The 22,204-nt window shown below is 48.4% G+C and overlaps 1 protein-coding gene across 3 annotated transcripts in view; it reads right to left on the minus strand.

The window, feature by feature from the left end:
* Positions 1–22,204, minus strand: part of LOC137541798 (keratin, type I cytoskeletal 24-like) — a 42,091-nt gene that overhangs the window by 14,463 nt on the left and 5,424 nt on the right. The gene's annotated exons all lie outside the window — the stretch shown is intronic.

Genomic DNA, 22,204 nt, shown 5'->3' on the forward strand with positions numbered 1-22,204 from the left:
AGGCTTCCCCTGTCCTTCTCTGTCCCACGGCGGTAGCGCTACAGCCCTTCAAAGCCGGCCCGACAGATCGGAAAGCCTGTTCAATATTTACCTTTCCAGGCTCCAGCAGGGGCGCTGTTTCGGATCTTCTGATGGAAATAGGCGGAAATAGCCGATCTCCGTCGGGTCCGCTGTACTACGCAGGTGCAGGAGACTTGCGCCTGTGCAGTAGAGCGGCCCGACAGAGATCGGCTATTTCCACCTATCTCCGTGGGAAGAGCAGATGCTGCGCCTGCGCTGGAGCCACGGAGGTAAATATATACATCGCCGCCACTCCGGGAGGAGTTTTGCCACCACCGTGGGACCGAGGAGGACGGGGGAAGCCTCAATAGGATCCGAAGGCTTCCCCCACCCGAAGTGAGTACCCCCCAAGGCAGGTTTTTTCGTTACAGGTTTTCTTTAAAGAGAACAGTTTTCACTGTAGGCATTACTAAGGCCCAGTGCACACCAAAAAGCGCTAGCTTAACCGCAAACGCTCAATGCTTTTGAAGTGATTTTAGGCATGCGCCCAGCGATTTTCTAAACATGCCTAGCGATTTTTTGAGCTTTTTGTAGCAGCATTTTTTTATATTTTGTTACAGTAAAGCTGTAACTGAACAGCTTTTGTAACAAAAAACGCCTGGAAAACCGCTCTGATCATCGAGTGATTTTCCACTTTTCTATATTTAACATTGGGGCTAAATCACCTCAGAAATAAGCAGAGATGCTGCAGGAGCCGCGTTTGCTTTTGGGTAGAGAATAACATCGCATCACATACTTTAGCTGGTGATTTTAAAAGGCTCTCAGAAGCGCTCTTGTTGTGCACCAACCCTAAGGAGGACTGTGTCCAGAACATCCAGCATACAGAAACAATCTACACTGGATGTAAAACTGTTACTGGAATTTGTTCAGAATGATAGAAAGCAGAAATATAGCTTCAGATGTTTGTAAATAATCATCAGCTGCAGCTCTGTGTGTTCCTCTCTCTCTCTCTCTCTCTCTCTATATATATATATATATATATATATATATATATTTTTCCGGTCAGTCTAAAGTAAACAGTTTAAAGATAGGAATAGCTCATTCTGAATGGGAAATGGGGGGAAGGGGAGGGGGCATCCAAGTAAGGGAAAATTACAGGTTCTTCCTTTCAAATCCTTCTCTGTATCTAAAAATCCCTCAGCTGTTCTCATATGATCTGTGAGAAAGCAAGCAGGGCAGAAACAAACAGTAAATCATTCCTCTGTGAATAGTGACAGAGAAGTGGAACTACATGGTATGGCTCTAGCCCAATGCAGACACAAATTGTTACAAACAGCTGGTAAACAAGGCATCTTTTTTTCACACAGGCTGTGATGAGAGACTTCTGAAAAGCTTTCTACTGTTGCTAGCTAAAAGCTCTATAGGTATGTGGGGTTTACAGAAGAACAGTTTCTTTGAGACCTAACTAAAGATGATATATCACATACATGCTTTGTTTCTGTCTTTTTTTTTTCATCATAAGATTTTATTGGCGTCAAGGACATTGTAGCCATTTGTGCATTAAGCAATAGAAGTACCGTAATACAGTACAGCTTGAGGTTTCATACCCAAACTTATTCTAAAACATACAAAGGCTAGATAGCCATATGCATTTGGTACCTAGTAGACACTTGCTCTGCCACCACAAGAACTAGTTGCCCATTACAAAGCAATTTATGGCTGGTTAAACCAGGCTTCAAGAGCAATCTCTTTGTAAACAATTGGAACAGTGGGACAAAAATGTCCCCCAACAAATCTTTAGATAAAAAAAGGTTGTCCACGAAGATCTCTTACTCTGGACTAGAGATGGGCCGAACGGTTCGCCGGCGAACGGTTCCAGGCGAACTTTGGGGGTTCGCGTTCGCCTACATCAGGCGAACTTTTGCGGAAGTTCGATTCGCCCCATAAAGCTGTATTGAGCAAAATTTTTCGCCTCCATTTTACTGTCAGCAGACATGTTATTGTGAAACACACTGCTTTCAATGCTAAAGACCCCACCCTCCCTCCCTTCAAGCTAGGTCCTTTTATACCATTTGACTCAGTTGTCTGCCTACACTAATTAGTTATGGGACAGCTGCTACACACTCTGCTAGGGAGATTTTAATTGGCCTCCCTCCTCCCACCTCCCACCTCCCTCCTCCCACCTCCCTCCTCCCTCCTCCCACCTCCCTCCTCCCTCCTCCCACCTCCCTCCTCCCACCTCCCTCCTCCCTCCTCCCACCTCCCTCCTCCCACCTCCCTCCTCCCTCCTCCCTCCTCCCACCTCCCTCCTCCCACCTCCCTCCTCCCACCTCCCTCCTCCCACCTCCCACCTCCCTCCTCCCACCTCCCACCTCCCTCCTCCCACCTCCCACCTCCCTCCTCCCACCTCCCTCCTCCCTCCTCCCTGCTCCCACCTCCCACCTCCCTTCTACCCTTCTACCCTTCTACCTCCTCCCTCCTACCGGAGGGAGGAGGGTCTCTTCTGCCAGGGAATTATACTATTTTAAAAACCAGTATACATCATACCATAGCCGGGAATCGAACCCAGATCTCACTGTGTGGTGGGCACGTCACCCTAAGCACTGTACCACTACAGAAGTAAGTGAAGCTTGCCTAAAATTTAACATTTATGCTCAATGCAATAGAACCATTAGGTTGCTTAAAGGAGAACTGTAGTGAGAGGTATATGGAGGCTGCCATATTGATTTCCTTTTAAGCTATACCAGTTGCCTGGCAGCCCTGCTGATCTATTTGGCTGCAGTAATAATAATCCAAACATTTGTATAGCGCTTTTCTCCTGTCAGACTCAAAGCGCTCAAGAGCTGCAGCCACAGGGACGCGCTCAAGAGGCCACCCTGCAGTGTTAGGGAGTCTTGCCTTGAACTCCTTACTGAATAGGTACTTGACCTAGCCAGGATTCAAACCCTGGTCTCCCATGTCAAAGGCAGAGCCCTTAACCAGTACACTATCCAGCCACTGTAGTGTGAATCACACCAGAAACAAGCATGCAGCTAATCTTGTCAGATCTTACAAAAATGTCAAACACCAGATCTGCTGCATGCTTGTTCAGGGTCTAGGGCTAAAAGTATTGGAGGCAGAGGATCTGCAGGATAGCCAGGTAACTGGTATTGCTTAACCACTTGCCGACCGCACGCTTATACCGTGCGTCGGCAAAGTGGCAGCTGCAGGACCAGCGACGCAGTATTGCGTCGCCAGCTGCAGGCTGATTAATCAGGAAGCAGCCGCTCGTGCGAGCGGCTGCTTCCTGTCAATTCACGGCGGGGGGCTCCGTGAATAGCCTGCGGGCCGCCGATGGCGGCTCGCAGGCTAAATGTAAACACAAGCGGAAATAATCCGCTTTGTTTACATTGTACGGCGCTGCTGCGCAGCAGCGACGTAAGGCAGATCGGCGATCCCCGGCCAATCAGCGGCCGGGGATCGCCGCCATGTGACAGGAGACAGCCTGTCACTGGCTGCACAGGACGGATAGCGTCCTGTGCAGCCCGGATCTCCAGGGGGGGCCAGGTAGGAGAGGGAGGGGGAGGATTTCGCCGCGGAGGGGGGCTTTGAGGTGCCCCCCCCCCGCAACACCCGGCAGGCAGGAGCGATCAGACCCCCCCCAGCACATCATCCCCCTAGTGGGGAAAAAAGGGGGGCGATCTGGTCGCTCTGCCTGCACGCTGATCTGTGCTGGGGGCTGCAGAGCCCACCCAGCACAGATCAGCTAAGACAGCGCTGGTCCTTAAGGGGGGGTAAAGGGTGGGTCCTCAAGTGGTTAAAAGGAAATCAATATGGTAGCTTCCATATACCTTTCACTACAGTTCTCCTTTAAGCAACCTAATGGTTCTATTGCATTGAGCATAAATGTTAAATTTTAGGCAAGCTTCACTTACTTCTGTAGTGGTACAGTGCTTAGGGTGACGTGCCCACCACACAGTGAGATCTGGGTTCGATTCCCAGCTATGGTATGATGTATACTCATGTATGTATCCCCAGCTATGGTATGATGTATACTCATGTATGTATTCCCAGCTATGGTATGATGTATACTGGTTTTTAAAATAGTATAATTCCCTGGCAGAAGAGACCCTCCTCCCTCCGGTAGGAGGGAGGAGGGAATAGGTAGAAGGGTAGAAGGGTAGAAGGGAGGAGGGAGAAGGGAGGAGGGAGGATAAAATCTCCCTAGCAGAGTGTGTAGCAGCTGTCCCATAACTAATTAGTGTAGGTAGGCAAATGGTATAAAGGACCTTGCTTGGAGGAGGGAGGGAGGGTGGGTCCTCCAGCAATGATGTGTATTTCACTCAATTAGGTGTGGCTCCAGGTATTAGAGCTTTTGAAACATGTTTTCTATCATTTTTCCAGCTGATAGAATGTTTTAAAACTTTGAAAGTTCGCCTCCCCATTGAAGTCTATTGCGGTTCGCGAACTTTTTCGCGAACCGAACCTTTTGCGGAAGTTCGCGAACAGGGTTCGCGAACCTAAAATCGGAGGTTCGGCCCAACTCTACTCTGGACCTAACTAATTATTGGTTGTCACCTTGAGCATGTAGAAAGCTTGTTGCATACAATAAATAAATATGCACATGCTTCACTTATATCTACTTAAATATAGCTGCAACAAGTAGCAAAATTAGGACACTGATGTTTTGGAAAACAAAATACTAAGACAGAACATTAGAACAAAACACTAAAACAAATTGTTTCTGTCTTTTTACAGGGAACCCAAAGCGAGAGTGATATGGAGGCTTCCATATTTATTTCCTTTTAAACAATACCAGTGGCCTAGCAGTCCTCCTGATCCTGTGTCTCTAATACTTTTAGCTATAGACCCTGAACAAGCATAGGCAGATCAGGTACTCTGACTCAGCTGACTCAGATTTTACTGGACTAGCCACATGCTTGTTCTAGAGTTTTACTCATTTTTACTCAGACACCAAAATATCAACAGGACTGCCAGGCAACTGGCATTGTTTACAATGAAATCAACATGGCAGCCTCCATATCATTCTCACCTCAGGTTCCCTTTAAAGAGACTCTGTAGCCTCCAAAAAATCAGGTTTTTTCTTTAAAAACCTCTTTAACATATTTGCCCCACCCCTGTGGCTGAAAACTCAATTAATCACCCCTAACTCCCTGGGCAAAAATCCATGACTTTATTGGTCGTGGATTTTGCTGCCCTAAGGAGGCAGAGCTTTGGGCTGTTGCTCTGCCTCTATTTGCGTGAATCTGAGCTGATCGCCACCCCCCCCCCCCTGCCCCTCTCAGTGAAAGAAGACTGAGAGGGGTGGGGAGAGGCAGAGATCCGCGCTGATGGACGCGTGTAGAGGCAGAGCTACTGCCCAAAGCTCTGCCTCTATGGGAAGCGCTCCCCGCAATGTGCCCCAGGGAGTTTGGGGTGATTAATCGGGTTTTCCGCCGCGGGGATGCTGCGTTTTTGGAGGGGCAATTAAGTTAAGTAAAAACATGATTTTTTTTAAGACTTCAGAGTGTCTTAAAGTGAGTGGGACACCTATATTTCATAATACTGCTCCAGGTTGTTCCCAGTCTACCACATTTAACATTTTCTAATACAGGCAGGTGTGTAGGTATGTTTAAATAAAACAAAGATGAAAAAAGGTACCTAGCTCAGATGGCCTCCATCACTGTCAGTAGGCCACTTTTTATTACAGTAACACTTAGAGGACTAGGCCTCAGTGCAGTAAGGAGTACTACACAGATTCCTTCCGAAGACCTGAACTCTCCAAGGCGGGAGGAGTCAGGCTGAAAGAGTAGGAAGGTTAGTCTGAAAGTGACACTCTGAAGGAAGTGTCACTAACAGGACGGGGAACCGCCTCCAACGGTAAGGTCGGTTCTCGAGGTCGGACAAGCCAGGTTGTAAACACACGGACAGATAAGGTACAGATACAGTAGGAAGAGGCGGAGTCTAAGGTACAGGCAGGGTTCGGCAACAGGGTATCAGAAATATCGAGGTACAAGGTCAGAGTTCAGGAGGATAGTCAGGCAGGCAAAAAGTCATAACAGATAATCACAATCAAACTAGTACTTTAGCTATCAACAGAATCTAGCTAAGTGTAGGATTACAGCTCCAGCTGGTCCCGGCACACTTAAGGATGTGACTTCAGGTCTGAGTGCTCCCACGTATGTGTTCGCAACGCCAGACACCAGAGAAATGACCAACTAGCAGCACATATACACGGGGATCTCTCCAGCACCTCCCTAAGTGCTGGACCAATGAGAGGAGGCAGGGATGTCAGCTGACCAGCCTGGTCAGCTGACCTGATTCTGGCTGCCATATAGGTCCTGCTTTTCCGCGCGCACGCGCATCCTTCTAAATCTAAATGGACTACGAGTCCCAGCCACAGCAGCCCCGCCCTGTGGTGTCTCCGCAGCGGGGACATGCGCGCTAACCGCCACGTCCGACGCGGCGGTTTCTCCGCGCTCCGTTCTGCCCTGCACAGAGACAGCCGCCTCACACTGAGAGGAGGCGGCTGCCTCTCCGTGTCCAGGCACACTATGCCCGGAAAGAGCCGCCTGCCGCTGACTCATGGCGGCGGCTCTTCCGCACTTCTTCACACATATACAGATTCCCATCCTTTAAATGTATATATTTCTTATTTTCATATGTTATTATGATAGAAAATTAACCAGGATAGGAAGGACCTGTTGGATTTGAATAAAAAACAAATAAACATATTTTTCCTATGAAATAATTAGGGTATACAGGAATAGGGGCATGTTGGGGGAGTGGTTAGGGGTGTGGCTTAAGTGCCCCTCTTTCTTATCTCAACAAGTTGGGGGGTAGGACTAAGGTTTTTATTAGTCTTTTATACAGAGAATTTTGGAGGAATTGGAGGCAAGGCTACAGAGCCATGGCACATAATGCATAATTTACATTGCCTAGCCCTTCCCTAGCAATATATACTGTAAATAATAATCACAAAATATAAACGACCAAAATTGACGTTCCAAAGGCAGCCACTGTATGAGAAAGATGTAAACAGAGGAAAAACATTGCTTTGCTAGCGATTACCGCTGTTAAAAGCACATATGATTATCATTACCGATACAGGGGTGCTGTTTGGCTCAGGCGAACTAAGTGGCCACTTGGGGCCTCACACACAGCAGGTGTCTTCCATATTGCCTGGGCCACTCTGTCTGTGACTTGTATGGCTGCCCCTGCCTGCCTGTCACTCACACACAGACCTCAGATCAGCGGCAACATGGACAGAGGGGAGAGTGGTGCAGTGACCACAGAGTACACTTCAGATGTGGAAGTGAGGTCATTGTTCATTTCCTGCTTTGGAATTGTGCTGCACCGTTACTGTGCACTGCTCTCCTCTCATCAGGTTGCTGCTAATCTGCTGCTAATCTTGAGGAGGCAGCAGGAAGCTAGATACCCCTACTGACACCAATGAAGGAGTTGACACTTTTGGCTACCTTTACTGGAGGTGGCTATCTATACTGGGGGCAGGGCAGTTTCTAGGCTAAAATGCACGCAGGGCGAGGGTGTAAAAATTGCGCCCCCCTGTGGAGCCAGGTATAGGTGCCTGCAGTATAGGTTAGCCAGGTCTAGTTGCACTTAGTATAGGTAGCCAGCTATAGGTCCCCCCAGTATAGGTAGCCAGGCATAGGTGCCCCAGTATAATTGCCCCCAGTATAGGATAGCCAGGTAGATGCCTCCAGTATCGGCAGCCAGTATAGATGCCCCTATTATAGGTTAGATAGGCAGGTGCCCTTGGTATAGGTTAGATAGGTAGGTGCCTCCAGTACAGTTTAGCTAGGGGGGTGCCTCCAATATAGGGAGTCAGAATAGTTGCCCCCAGCATAGGTTAGATAGGTAGGTGCCCCCGGTACAGGTTAGTTAGGTAGGTGCCTCCAATGTAGGTAGCCAGTATAGTTGCCACCAGTATAGGCTAGCTAGGTAGCTAGGTTAGATAAGTAGGTATCCGCAACATAGGTTATATAGATAGGTAGGTGCCCCCACCCATAATGGTGGGGGGAGTCAGCCTCGGGGAGGGCGGCCCGACTTCTACCTGGGGCCACCCTCCTCTGCATAGACTCTTATACACACTCTACTTCCTGTTTAGCAGGAAGTAGAGTGTGTATAAGCGTCTATGCAGAGGTGGAGAGCAGTAGCAAGTGATCGGTGATTGGAACGCAGGGAGGTGAGTTGCTGTATACAGCGCTTCCTTCTGCGCTCACTCTGCAACGAAGGGGGGAGCATGGAGGGTGGCCCGCGAGAGGAAGGGAGGGAGAGGTCGGGCCGCCCTCCCCACAGCTGACCTCCATCATGGTGCCCCCCCTCCTTCAGCGCTCAGGGTGGCCGCATGGTCCGCATGGCCCTAGAAATGGGCCTGACTAGGAGACACACCTAGGCTACCTATAGTGGGGAAAACCTTGACTACCTATACTTAGGGTAGATACCTAAACAGGGGAAGGGGGTGGGGGCACCTATGGCTCTTTTTGGGGGGGGAGGGTGGCTTCTTTGGCTACCAATTATTATGCGAGAAGGGACCTCTGATTGGGTTGGGGGAAGGGCCACCAATTATGTGTCACCCCTGCCAATAAGGAGCTAATGCTGCAACTGGGGGAGGGCCATGTAGCCCTCTCAGGTCTTGGGGAGCCTCTTCATCATCTATTGCCATGCCACTGTCTATGAATAAAGGTGTTTGATGTTATCAAACAGGTCATAAGTAGGGAACTACTATGAGTAATGTAAAGCAGTAGTTTCTCATTAAGCAGGCAGCCAAACAGAAAGCCTTTACTTAATTAATTAATATACGCTTCACTACAGCATTGTACTTGGCACACAAGCAGCTGCCATCCATCAGCAGAGACACTCTTGTGGGAATGAAATCACACGGCTAAGCAGGGTGAAGGAAGTCTTCTGTTGCCTGGGGGAAGCTATTCTTGGGTGGGAACTGGTTACACTGAGTTGTTAACGATTTTTAATATGTGAGCAATGAGAGATGTCTTGCTAGATTTATTGCGGTGATATATTAACTACAGTAGTTGACTGGCTAATAGGGTGGTAGGTTGCGTCACCTGTTACATTCTGTCATTTATAAAGCATTTTAATAAAGAAGTATTTCAATCTATATTTCTGCCACTTCTATCTAGTGTTGGGCGAACAGTGTTCACCACTGTTCGGGTTCTGCAGAACATCACCCTGTTCGGGTGATGTTCGAGTTCGGCCGAACACCTGATGGTGTTCGGCCAAACTGTTCGGCCATATGGCCGAACTAAGAGCGCATGGCCGAACGTTCCCCGAACGTTCGGCTAGCGCTGTGATTGGCCGAACGGGTCACGTGGTTCGGACCCGAACGCGCTCTGATTGGCCGAACGGTCACGTGGTTCGGGTAAATAAATACCCGAACCACGTCATATCTCCGCCATTTGTCTGTGGGTTTAGCTTTGGGTAGGCAGGCAGGGTAGTTCGCTCTCCAGCCACACTAGCCAGGGTCCCCCCCAGTGATTGTGTGTCGCTGCTGGGAACAGTAGTACACCGCTCGCTCAGCCACACTATATATAGCATTGGTTACTGCCACTGTGTACCTCGCTCAGCCACACTATATATAGCATTGTGTGTACTGCCACTCTGTGTACACGGCTCAGCCAGACTATATAGCATTGTGTGTACTGCCACTGTGTACCTCGCTCAGCCACGCTATATATAGCATTGTGTTTACTGCCACTCTGTGTACACCGCTCAGCCAGACTATATAGCATTGTGTGTACTGCCACTGTGTACCTCGCTCAGCCACGCTATATATAGCATTGTGTTTACTGCCACTCTGTGTACACCACTCAGCCAGACTATATAGCATTGTGTGTACTGCCACTGTGTACCTCGCTCAGCCACGCTATATATAGCATTGTGTTTACTGCCACTCTGTGTACACCGCTCAGCCAGACTATATAGCATTGTGTGTACTGCCACTGTGTACCTCGCTCAGCCACGCTATATATAGCATTGTGTTTACTGCCACTCTGTGTACACCGCTCAGCCAGACTATATAGCATTGTGTGTACTGCCACTGTGTACCTCGCTCAGCCACGCTATATATAGCATTGTGTTTACTGCCACTCTGTGTACACCGCTCAGCCAGACTATATAGCATTGTGTGTACTGCCACTGTGTACCTCGCTCAGCCACGCTATATATAGCATTGTGTTTACTGCCACTCTGTGTACACCGCTCAGCCAGACTATATAGCATTGTGTGTACTGCCACTGTGTGTACACGGCTCAGCCAGACTATATAGCATTGTGTGTACTGCCACTGTGTACCTCGCTCAGCCACGCTATATATAGCATTGTGTTTACTGCCACTCTGTGTACACCGCTCAGCCAGACTATATAGCATTGTGTGTACTGCCACTGTGTACCTCGCTCAGCCACACTATATATAGCATTGTGTTTACTGCCACTCTGTGTACACCGCTCAGCCAGACTATATAGCATTGTGTGTACTGCCACTGTGTACCTCGCTCAGCCACGCTATATATAGCATTGTGTTTACTGCCACTCTGTGTACACCGCTCAGCCAGACTATATAGCATTGTGTGTACTGCCACTGTGTACCTCGCTCAGCCACGCTATATATAGCATTGTGTTTACTGCCACTCTGTGTACACCGCTCAGCCAGACTATATAGCATTGTGTGTACTGCCACTGTGTACCTCGCTCAGCCACGCTATATATAGCATTGTGTTTACTGCCACTCTGTGTACACCGCTCAGCCAGACTATATAGCATTGTGTGTACTGCCACTGTGTACCTCGCTCAGCCACGCTATATATAGCATTGTGTTTACTGCCACTCTGTGTACACCGCTCAGCCAGACTATATAGCATTGTGTGTACTGCCACTGTGTACCTCGCTCAGCCACGCTATATATAGCATTGTGTTTACTGCCACTCTGTGTACACCGCTCAGCCAGACTATATAGCATTGTGTGTACTGCCACTGTGTGTACACGGCTCAGCCAGACTATATAGCATTGTGTGTACTGCCACTGTGTACCTCGCTCAGCCACGCTATATATAGCATTGTGTTTACTGCCACTCTGTGTACACCGCTCAGCCAGACTATATAGCATTGTGTGTACTGCCACTGTGTACCTCGCTCAGCCACGCTATATATAGCATTGTGTTTACTGCCACTCTGTGTACACCGCTCAGCCAGACTATATAGCATTGTGTGTACTGCCACTGTGTACCTCGCTCAGCCACGCTATATATAGCATTGTGTTTACTGCCACTCTGTGTACACCGCTCAGCCAGACTATATAGCATTGTGTGTACTGCCACTGTGTACCTCGCTCAGCCACGCTATATATAGCATTGTGTTTACTGCCACTCTGTGTACACCGCTCAGCCAGACTATATAGCATTGTGTGTACTGCCACTGTGTACCTCGCTCAGCCACGCTATATATAGCATTGTGTTTACTGCCACTCTGTGTACACCGCTCAGCCAGACTATATAGCATTGTGTGTACTGCCACTCTGTGTACACCGCTCAGCCAGGCTATATAGCATTGTTTACTGCCACTCTGTGTACAACGCTCAGCCACACTATATAGCATTGTGTGTACTGCCACTGTGTGTACACCGCTCAGCCAGACTATATAGCATTGTGTGTACTGCCACTCTGTGTACACCGCTCAGCCAGACTATATAGCATTGTGTGTACTGCCACTGTGTACCTCGCTCAGCCACGCTATATATAGCATTGTGTTTACTGCCACTCGGTGTACACCGCTCAGCCAGACTATATAGCATTGTGTGTACTGCCACTCTGTGTACACCGCTCAGCCAGACTATATAGCATTGTTTACTGCCACTCTGTGTACAACGCTCAGCCACACTATATAGCATTGTGTGTACTGCCACTGTGTGTACACCGCTCAGCCAGACTATATAGCATTGTGTGTACTGCCACTCTGTGTACACCGCTCAGCCAGACTATATAGCATTGTGTGTACTGCCACTCTGTGTACACCGCTCAGCCAGACTATATAGCATTGTTTACTGCCACTCTGTGTACAACGCTCAGCCAGACTATATAGCATTGTGTGTACTGCCACTGTGTGTACACCGCTCAGCCAGACTATATAGCATTGTGTGTACTGCCACTCTGTGTACACCGCTCAGCCAGACTATATAGCATTGTGTGTACTGCCACTCTGTGTACACCGCTCAGCCAGACTATATAGCATTGTGTGTACTGCCACTCTGTGTACACGGCTCAGCCAGACTATATAGCATTGTTTACTGCCACTCTGTGTACACCGCTCAGCCAGACTATATAGCATTGTGTGTACTGCCACTCTGTGTACACGGCTCAGCCAGACTATATAGCATTGTTTACTGCCACTGTGTGTACACGGCTCAGCCACACTATATAGCATTGTGTTTACTGCCACTCTGTGTCTGCTGGGAACAGTAGTACACCGCTCACCCGCCACTTTATAGCATTGTGCTCTGTGTCGCTGCTGGCAATAGTGGTACACCGCTCACCCACCACTGTATAGCATTTCTGTACTGCCACTGTACTGCTGCCAGTCAGCGTGTACTTTAAGGATAAGTGAAATGAGGAAGAAATCCGGTGAAAGAGGGAGGGGCAAGGGAAGAGGTGTTTCCCCTGACGGTTCACGTACAGGCCACAGGGGAGCACCCAAGAAAACCCACTCAGTACCGCCCATGTTGTCCAGGACAACAACCCTCACAGATCCAAAAGAACAGGACCAGATAATTACTTGGATGACCTCTCAAGCGTCCAGCAGTGGGTTAAGCAGCACCAGCACATCACGCACAAGGTCCGAGTCCTCAGCCAGTTACAAGGAGCCAGTGGGCACAAAGCTGACACAACCGGCAGCGACACCACGCACACAACTGCCAGATAACCAGTCCGATGAATTACCTCAGGACACAATGGGGTATTCGCAGGAGCTATTCCCAGGCCAACAAACTTCCACCTTTGAAAGGTCAATGGAGGAACAGCCAGAAATGTTGTGCCCGGATTCACAACCATTAACTGTGGGAAATGCACCGGGCACTGAAATACAACAAGGCGAGTCCGAGGACTTTGAAACCCAAATCCCAGAGCAAGTTGGGCAGGAGGGGTTGCAATTGCAGGAGGTCGGCCGAGAAGCTCTGGAAGACGACGTTGGAGTGAGCTGCGCAGAGGTTGTTCTGGGGAGCTCTACTCCACGGCGGCGGCCCCCCACGATGACATATGACGAGTTTGAGGAGATGGAAGAGGAGGGTATGGACAATGTGGACATAGACCCAGATTTTGTTTGTGAACGAGAACATCGCCGTCGTAGCAGCAGCACAGATGAGTCTGTTGAAGAACCCACTGCTGCACGAGTTCACCTTGTACCACAAGGTAGGCGGCGCGCAATTTCAGGCACTACAAGCGTGGAAGTTCAAGTGGGAGGCAAAAGAGGCGCAAACAGAAATCGCCAGCAAGGCAGGTGCTCCAAAGTCTGGGCTTTCTTTGAAGACTGCACTGAGGATGTTACCATGGCGATTTGCAAGGTGTGCAAGACCCGCCTGAGCAGGGGGAAAAGTATTAACAACCTCTCCACCACCAGCATGAGCCGCCACATGCTATCCAAACATCCCACTCTGTGGGCAAACTCGACAGGACAGGGTACCAGCAACACTGCCTCCCTTGGGTTCACCAGACTCACCACCAGACCCGCCTCAGCAGCAGCAGTAGCCCAGCCATTGAGTGGTTCACAACATTAACAGTGGCCAAACATTGTAGAAATTCCAGTACTGCTTCGGGGGCACTCGCCAAGATGCAGGAGCGCTTCAATCTCCCCCACCATCGCTTGCTGTGTGATGTCCCTACGCGCTGGAATTCTTCGCTGCACAACATGCCAGCCCGCTTTTGCGAGCAGAAGAGTGCAGTGGTCCAGTACATGACGGCGCAGTACCGAGGCGCATCCGGCCAGCTGCTAAGCTTCTGTGGATCCGATTGGGCCAACATGTTGGACCTCTGACAAGTCCTCCAAAATTTTGAGCAATCCACGTTGCTTGTGAGCAGTGACAACTCTTCAGTCAGCATTACCATACCACTGCTGTGTTTACTGAAGAGGTCAATGTTGAAAATCAAGGAAACAGCTGTCATGATGCAACTGGGGGAATCTGAAGGAGAAAACGATCAGCGTGATGGTACCAACATCAGGCCATCCGCCTCAGGAAACGCTGGCCCCAGCAGCTATGACGAAGAAGAGGAGGAGGAACAGCTGGAGTTGGAGCAGGAATTTCCTGCCACCACTGACGAGGGCCAGAGCGGTGCACGTTGGACTTCCACAATTCAGCGCGAATGGTCAGCAGAAGCAGACCAGGAAGAAGGTGACGACTATGATGCATCACAACAACTATCACAACGCTCACAAGAGGATGATGAGGATTCTGGTGGGACTCTGGCACACATGGCTCAATTCATGCTAGACTGCATTGAACGCGACCCACGCATTGTGCGCATTCTGGACAACACCAATTACTGGGTTTATACCCTTCTGGATCCACGGTACAAACACAATGTTCCAAAACTGCTTGAAGAAAGAGTCAGACAGGTCAAAATGGAAGAATACCAGCAGGCCCTTGTGGAGACTTTAGAGAGGAGATTGACATCCTCCCCCTCCTCTAGCCAGTTGTACGCCGACAGACTGACTTCCGCAAACCCAGGATGACCAGGAGGGCAGCAAACAACACAAGCCGCAGCTAGTGCCCAAAAGGGAATGGTATCGGCAGTGTCCTTGGAGTGGGAAAATTTTCTGACACCCATGCAGCAGCAGCCCACAGAACAGCAAGCGTGCAGATCCACCTCCAACACCGATCGCCTGGAGAAGATGGTCAAGGACTACATGTCAGATGGCGTAGCTGTGTCTAACAATCCATCTGCGCCCTTCAACTATTGGGTATCGAAGCTAGACACCTGGCACGAACTGGCAATGTACGCAATAGAGGTGCTGGCTTGCCCGGCAGCCAGCGTTATGTCGGAACGCTGTTTCAGTGCTGCCGGAGGCATCGTCACAGATCGGCGTATCCGCCTCTCCACAGAAAATGCAGACCGTCTGACTCAAATTAAAATGAATCAATCCTGGATTGGAAACGACTACGCAACACTCCAGGACCCCAACCAAGTAACATGACCAATGAACATCTGGGATGGTTTAGCGTTTCTGGTCCCTGTTTATTGAACCTCTCATCTGTATTACATTTATGACTGCATGGCGGCAAAAAGCATTGCTGCTATATCCGCACGCTTTTTCTCCTCATGCAAGGCCTGGGTTGTTGCGTCTCAAAAAGCATGGCCTTCTCCTCCTGCGCCTGCTCCTGTTCCATCACGTGTGCTGCTGCTGCTGGGTTAGCGTTGCCGGTCCCTGTTTATGGAACCTCTCATCTGTATTACACTTATGACTGCATGGCGGCAAAAAGCATTGCTATATCCGCACGCTTTTTGTCCTCATGCAAGGCCTGGGTTGTTGTGTCTCAAAAAGCATGGCCTTCTCCTCCTGCGCCTGCTCCTGTTCCATCACGTGTGCTGCTGCTGCTGAGTTAGCGTTGCCGGTCCCTGTTTATGGAACCTCTCATCTGTATTACACTTATGACTGCATGGCGGTAAAAAGCATTGCTATATCCGCACGCTTTTTGTCCTCATGCAAGGCCTGTGTTGTTGTGTCTCAAAAAGCTTGGCCTTCTCCTCCTGCGCCTGCTCCTGTTCCATCACGTCTGCTGCTGCTGGGTTAGCGTTGCTGCGTGGTCCCTGTTTATTGAACATCTTATCTTTATTACATTTATGACTGCATGGCGGTACAAAGCATGCTATCCGCACGCTTCTTGTCCTCATGCAAGGCCTGGGTTGTTGTGTCTCAAAAAGCGTGGCCTTCTCCTCCTGCGCCTCCTCCTGTTCCATCACGTGTGCTGCTGCTGCTGCTGGGTTAGCGTTACCGGTCCCTGTTTATGGAACCTCTTCTCTTTATTACATTTATGACTGCATGGCGGCAAAAAGCATTGCTATATCCGCACGCTTTTTGTCCTCATGCAAGGCCTGGGTTGTTGTGTCTCAAAAAGCATGGCCTTCTCCTCCTGCGCCTCCTCCTGTTCCATCACGTGTGCTGCTGCTGGGTTAGCGTTACCGGTCCCTGTTTATGGAACCTCTTCTCTTTATTACATTTATGACTGCATGGCGGTAAAAAGCATGCTATCCGCATGCTTCTTGTCCTCATGCAAGGCCTGGGTTGTTGTGTCTCAAAAAGCGTGGCCTTCTCCTCCTGCGCCTCCTCCTGTTCCATCACGAGTGCTGCTGCTGCTGCTGGGTTAGCGTTACCGGTCCCTGTTTATGGAACCTCTTCTCTTTATTACATTTATGACTGCATGGCGGTAAAAAGCATGCTATCCGCACGCTTCTTGTCCTCATGCAAGGCCTGGGTTGTTGTGTCTCAAAAAGCGTGGCCTTCTCCTCCTGCGCCTCCTCCTGTTCCATCACGTGTGCTGCTGCTGGGTTAGCGTTACCGGTCCCTGTTTATGGAACCTCTTCTCTTTATTACATTTATGACTGCATGGCGGCAAAAAGCATTGCTATATCCGCACGCTTCTTGTCCTCATGCAAGGCCTGGGTTGTTGTGTCTCAAAAAGCATGGCCTTCTCCTCCTGCGCCTCCTCCTGTTCCATCACGTGTGCTGCTGCTGCTGCTGGGTTAGCGTTACCGGTCCCTCTTTATGGAACCTCTTCTCTTTATTACATTTATGACTGCATGGCGGTAAAAAGCATGCTATCCGCACGCTTCTTGTCCTCATGCAAGGCCTGGGTTGTTGTGTCTCAAAAAGCGTGGCCTTCTCCTCCTGCGCCTCCTCCTGTTCCATCACGTGTGCTGCTGCTGCTGCTGGGTTAGCGTTACCGGTCCCTGTTTATGGAACCTCTTCTCTTTATTACATTTATGACTGCATGGCAGTAAAAAGCATGCTATCCGCACGCTTCTTGTCCTCATGCAAGGCCTGGGTTGTTGTGTCTCAAAAAGCGTGGCCTTCTCCTCCTGCGCCTCCTCCTGTTCCATCACGTGTGCTGCTGCTGCTGCTGGGTTAGCGTTACCGGTCCCTGTTTATGGAACCTCTTCTCTTTATTACATTTATGACTGCATGGCGGCAAAAAGCATTGCTATATCCGCACGCTTTTTGTCCTCATGCAAGGCCTGGGTTGTTGTGTCTCAAAAAGCATGGCCTTCTCCTCCTGCGCCTCCTCCTGTTCCATCACGTGTGCTGCTGCTGCTGCTGGGTTAGCGTTACCGGTCCCTGTTTATGGAACCTCTTCTCTTTATTACATTTATGACTGCATGGCGGTAAAAAGCATGCTATCCGCACGCTTCTTGTCCTCATGCAAGGCCTGGGTTGTTGTGTCTCAAAAAGCGTGGCCTTCTCCTCCTGCGCCTCCTCCTGTTCCATCACGTGTGCTGCTGCTGCTGCTGGGTTAGCGTTACCGGTCCCTGTTTATGGAACCTCTTCTCTTTATTACATTTATGACTGCATGGCGGTAAAAAGCATGCTATCCGCACGCTTCTTGTCCTCATGCAAGGCCTGGGTTGTTGTGTCTCAAAAAGCGTGGCCTTCTCCTCCTGCGCCTCCTCCTGTTCCATCACGTGTGCTGCTGCTGCTGCTGGGTTAGCGTTACCGGTCCCTGTTTATGGAACCTCTTCTCTTTATTACATTTATGACTGCATGGCGGTAAAAAGCATGCTATCCGCACGCTTCTTGTCCTCATGCAAGGCCTGGGTTGTTGTGTCTCAAAAAGCGTGGCCTTCTCCTCCTGCGCCTCCTCCTGTTCCATCACGTGTGCTGCTGCTGCAGCTGGGTTAGCGTTACCGGTCCCTGTTTATGGAACCTCTTCTCTTTATTACATTTATGACTGCATGGCGGCAAAAAGCATTGCTATATCCGCACGCTTTTTGTCCTCATGCAAGGCCTGGGTTGTTGTGTCTCAAAAAGCATGGCCTTCTCCTCCTGCGCCTCCTCCTGTTCCATCACGTGTGCTGCTGCTGCTGCTGGGTTAGCGTTACCGGTCCCTGTTTATGGAATCTCTTCTCTTTATTACATTTATGACTGCATGGCGGTAAAAAGCATGCTATCCGCATGCTTCTTGTCCTCATGCAAGGCCTGGGTTGTTGTGTCTCAAAAAGCGTGGCCTTCTCCTCCTGCGCCTCCTCCTGTTCCATCACGTGTGCTGCTGCTGCTGCTGGGTTAGCGTTACCGGTCCCTGTTTATGGAACCTCTTCTCTTTATTACATTTATGACTGCATGGCGGTAAAAAGCATGCTATCCGCACGCTTCTTGTCCTCATGCAAGGCCTGGGTTGTTGTGTCTCAAAAAGCGTGGCCTTCTCCTCCTGCGCCTCCTCCTGTTCCATCACGTGTGCTGCTTCTGCTGCTGGGTTAGCGTTACCGGTCCCTGTTTATGGAACCTCTTCTCTTTATTACATTTATGACTGCATGGCGGTAAAAAGCATGTTAGCTGTGCAAAGAAACATGACATTTTCAGCATTTAAAAGACAGTTTTTCCTTTGAAACTTTACAATCTATTTTCTCAAAAAATATAAGCTCTTTTTCAAATATTTTTTTTCCTCTTGTACCCACTCCCAAGGTGCACATACCCTGCTAATTTGGGGTATGTAGCATGTAAGGAAGCTTTACAAAGCACGAAAGTTCGGGTCCCCATTGACTTTCATTATGTTCGGAGTTCGGCGCGAACACCCGAACATCGCGGTGATGTTCGGCGAACGTTCTCGAACCCGAACATCTAGGTGTTCGCCCAACACTACTTCTATCCTATACAGTATGTACCAGTGGCGTAGCAATAGGGGTTGCAGAGGTTGCGACCGCATCGGGGCCCCTGGGACAGATGGGCCCCCGAAGGGCCCTCCCTCAATTACAGTATTAGCTTCCTATTGGTCCTGTGCTCATAATAATCACTTCTATAGATACTTTGAATTGTAGTAATCATTAACTGTTTCCCAGCCTCTTCTTGCACCTCTGACACTGTAGTTGCCATTGGCAAATTTTGGTGCGCTGTATCAATTGTTATGTATGAAGTGCTTGGGGGGGCCCCAATGTAAAACTTGCATCGGGGCCCACAGCTCCTTAGCTATGCCACTGATGTACTTTGCTGCACCTGGGATAGCCAATCACTTGTTCCCTCTGTGTGCCTTCTGTTCACTTTAGCCCATGACTGGATTTAGACTTCAGGAGCTTTTAGGCAAAGAGGGGGAGATTTATGAACGCATTACCGACAGTTTTTTCTTCTTAATCTGTTCTAACCAGCCGGGAGAACAGTTCTGCATGATAATAAGAACCTTCTTAAATCCTAGGTAATAATGGCAATTTAGCGTGGATTTCTAGAGCTGCACTACAGCTAACAAAAGTGCAAATCCATCCCTAAACTGGAGCAGATTAAGAAGTGCTTGATAGCAGTTCTACAGATGTAGAACTGCAGGCTAGACATGATTGCAAAGTGCAGGCTAGGCATGATTGCAGAGTGCAGGCTAGACATGATTTGTGATGTGCTCCTCCCCCTGCTGAATTCCTCCTCAGAGCCTGCTGCTATCAATACAGCAGGTGTGTTGGTTACCTCAGCAACAGAAATCCCCCTCACACACTGCACTGCCTGAGAGACTCCTCCTAGCTCCTCCTTTTTTACAACAGTTTTAGAAGGAATCTGCACTATTTAGTGATTTCTTAGGCTGTCTGAGACATTTCTGCACGGATTTCTAAAAACCTACTAATATTTTGTCGCAGACACTCTTGTTAAATGTCCCCCAGAGATTCTAGCCCCCCAAACTCCGCCCCCTCAACACAGGTCAAACCCCCTATCCCAGCCCTTATTTTCTTACATCACATAAAGAGCTAAATGTACATGAATCTAGCAGTGGTGTAATTCAAAGAATGGGCCCAGCAAAATCTTGTAAATTCTACTATAGTAATTAAACATTTTTTTATATTTTTATATATATGGCCCTAGTTGCCATACAAAAAAGTCTACATACAATCAGGGGCGGGGCTACACACAACTAAGTCACCACCTTACATTGCCTCAAGCCCACCCCTCACCAAGATTAGAAGAGCAGGTGGCAGTGTGTGACCAGAGTGTACAGCTGATCTGCGCTGCAGCTGGTGTGATGCAGGGACAGAGGGAGGAGGATGCAATACCCACACCGCCCACCACACTACTCTCACTTTCATAGAAGGCACTGATTAAGCATTGACTCTCCGCCCCTAACTATATGCCGGCAGCTGCCGAACTGGAGTCGGGTGGTAAGTGATATCACCCTCCGGCTCTGCTGAGAGAGGGGACATTCGGAAAGTGAGGGGAGCTGCCTCATAAGGCGCCTTTAGGCATGTGCCTACAGTGCGTTAAGGTAAATCTGGCCCTACTTTAGCCTGTTTATTTTTTCTGTGACTTTTCTCAAGCAGAACACAAGAGGACTGATTCACAAAGTTTCCTGTTGAATTACCTCACCTTACATATAAACTCACTCCTTAAATTACTTAACTCAGGATTTATCTCTCCTCTCCTTTGGATATATTTGGTATATTGTAACCGGTATAGTCTGGAATTATTTTATGAATTATTTTAGCTGTGTAAATTCATGTACATCCTAAACTCAATTCACAAGAATGCTTGGTATTTTATGTTAGAAAAGAACAGGTACCATCGCATTTCGGCATTCCTATATACCTCAATATAAATTTGCAGCCACAGCCACTAAAACAAAAACCAAGAGAGCACTGCATAAATAATCAATTGATTATATAAGCCGCTGTGCGTATCTAGAGATAATAGACAATCATATATACAAAAAGAGAACAAAGCATCTCACAACGCACCAGTGGAAGTGAATTTAAATCGAGTGAGCCTTTTTTATAAATAGACAAAAAGCAATTAAAATCAAGACGTATAGGACCAAGACATAAGCACAGTACAAACAAGTATAGTATAACCACTTAATGACAAACTGACTTCTAAAAACATCCTGCTAGAGCCTTTTAATGACTCCAGGACATTTTTATAAGTCAGACAGTGCTGCTGCTGCTGTGCGCGTGCACGTGCGCGCTTCCGCATTCCCATGCACATGAAAATAGTGGGAAAAAAACCCACCAAAAAAAAATTTCACCTTTATTTCCAAATACTGTATTGTCACCATACTTTGTACTATGGACATAATTAAAATCTTGTGATAACCAGGACAAATAGGCAGATAAAATGTGTGGGTTTTATGCACAGTAGCAGTGGTTATATTAAAACGGGGATGAAATTGGAGACATATTGTTTTCCCTGTTTTTCCCTTTAAAATGCATAGAAAATAAAGTAATAACTGAAAACAAATATCAACCCCAAAAAAGCCCATTTGGAGGTGAAAAAAACAAGATATAGATTATTTCATTGTGATTAGTAGTGATTAAGTTATTGGCAAATGAAGGGGATGAGCACTGAAAGGTGAAAATCGCTCTTGTCCGTTACGGTAAAAACTGTTTTGGGGTGAAGTGGTTACATTTGCTGCCACAGGACTGGGGATGCCAATTTAGATTACATGGAATCTAAATTTCCACATTTTTCAATCAGAACTCACAAATCGGAAAGCGGAAATCAGGTTGCTACAGAAATACCGCATTACCACAATGTGGTCATTTTAGCCCAATCACAGAACTCGGAAGCATTGGACCCATCAGAGAATGCAGAGTCAACTCAATTTGGCCAATCGGGGCATGCAAAATATGACCAGAAAAAAAGACTCCTCAAAAATCAGAACTCGAAAATTTGCAGAATCGATAATTGGCACTGTCGGAAATCTGAATTTTCACGGAAATTGTAAATTGGCATTTCTGACCATTCCTACATGGGACCTTGGGGTGTTTAACTTTGAGGTGGGGATCGGCTACGCGAGACTGAGACTTAAAGCAGCTGTAAGCAGTGCAAATTTTCGGCAAGTAATGCACAATGGCCTCTACATTGTAAGAATTCGGGCAGAGCCCTCCCCCTTGTGTCTCCTACCTGATTACGCACCTCCATTACCATACACCCATCCTATGGATCTGAGTGAATTTGACTTGCCTATCTCCATGCTCCATCCAGTGACTAAGCATTACCTTGTACTCATACTGTGCTGTGTGATCTGG

The sequence above is a fragment of the Hyperolius riggenbachi genome, chromosome 12 (assembly GCF_040937935.1).
Source record: "Hyperolius riggenbachi isolate aHypRig1 chromosome 12, aHypRig1.pri, whole genome shotgun sequence".
Lineage (NCBI taxonomy): Eukaryota > Metazoa > Chordata > Amphibia > Anura > Hyperoliidae > Hyperolius > Hyperolius riggenbachi.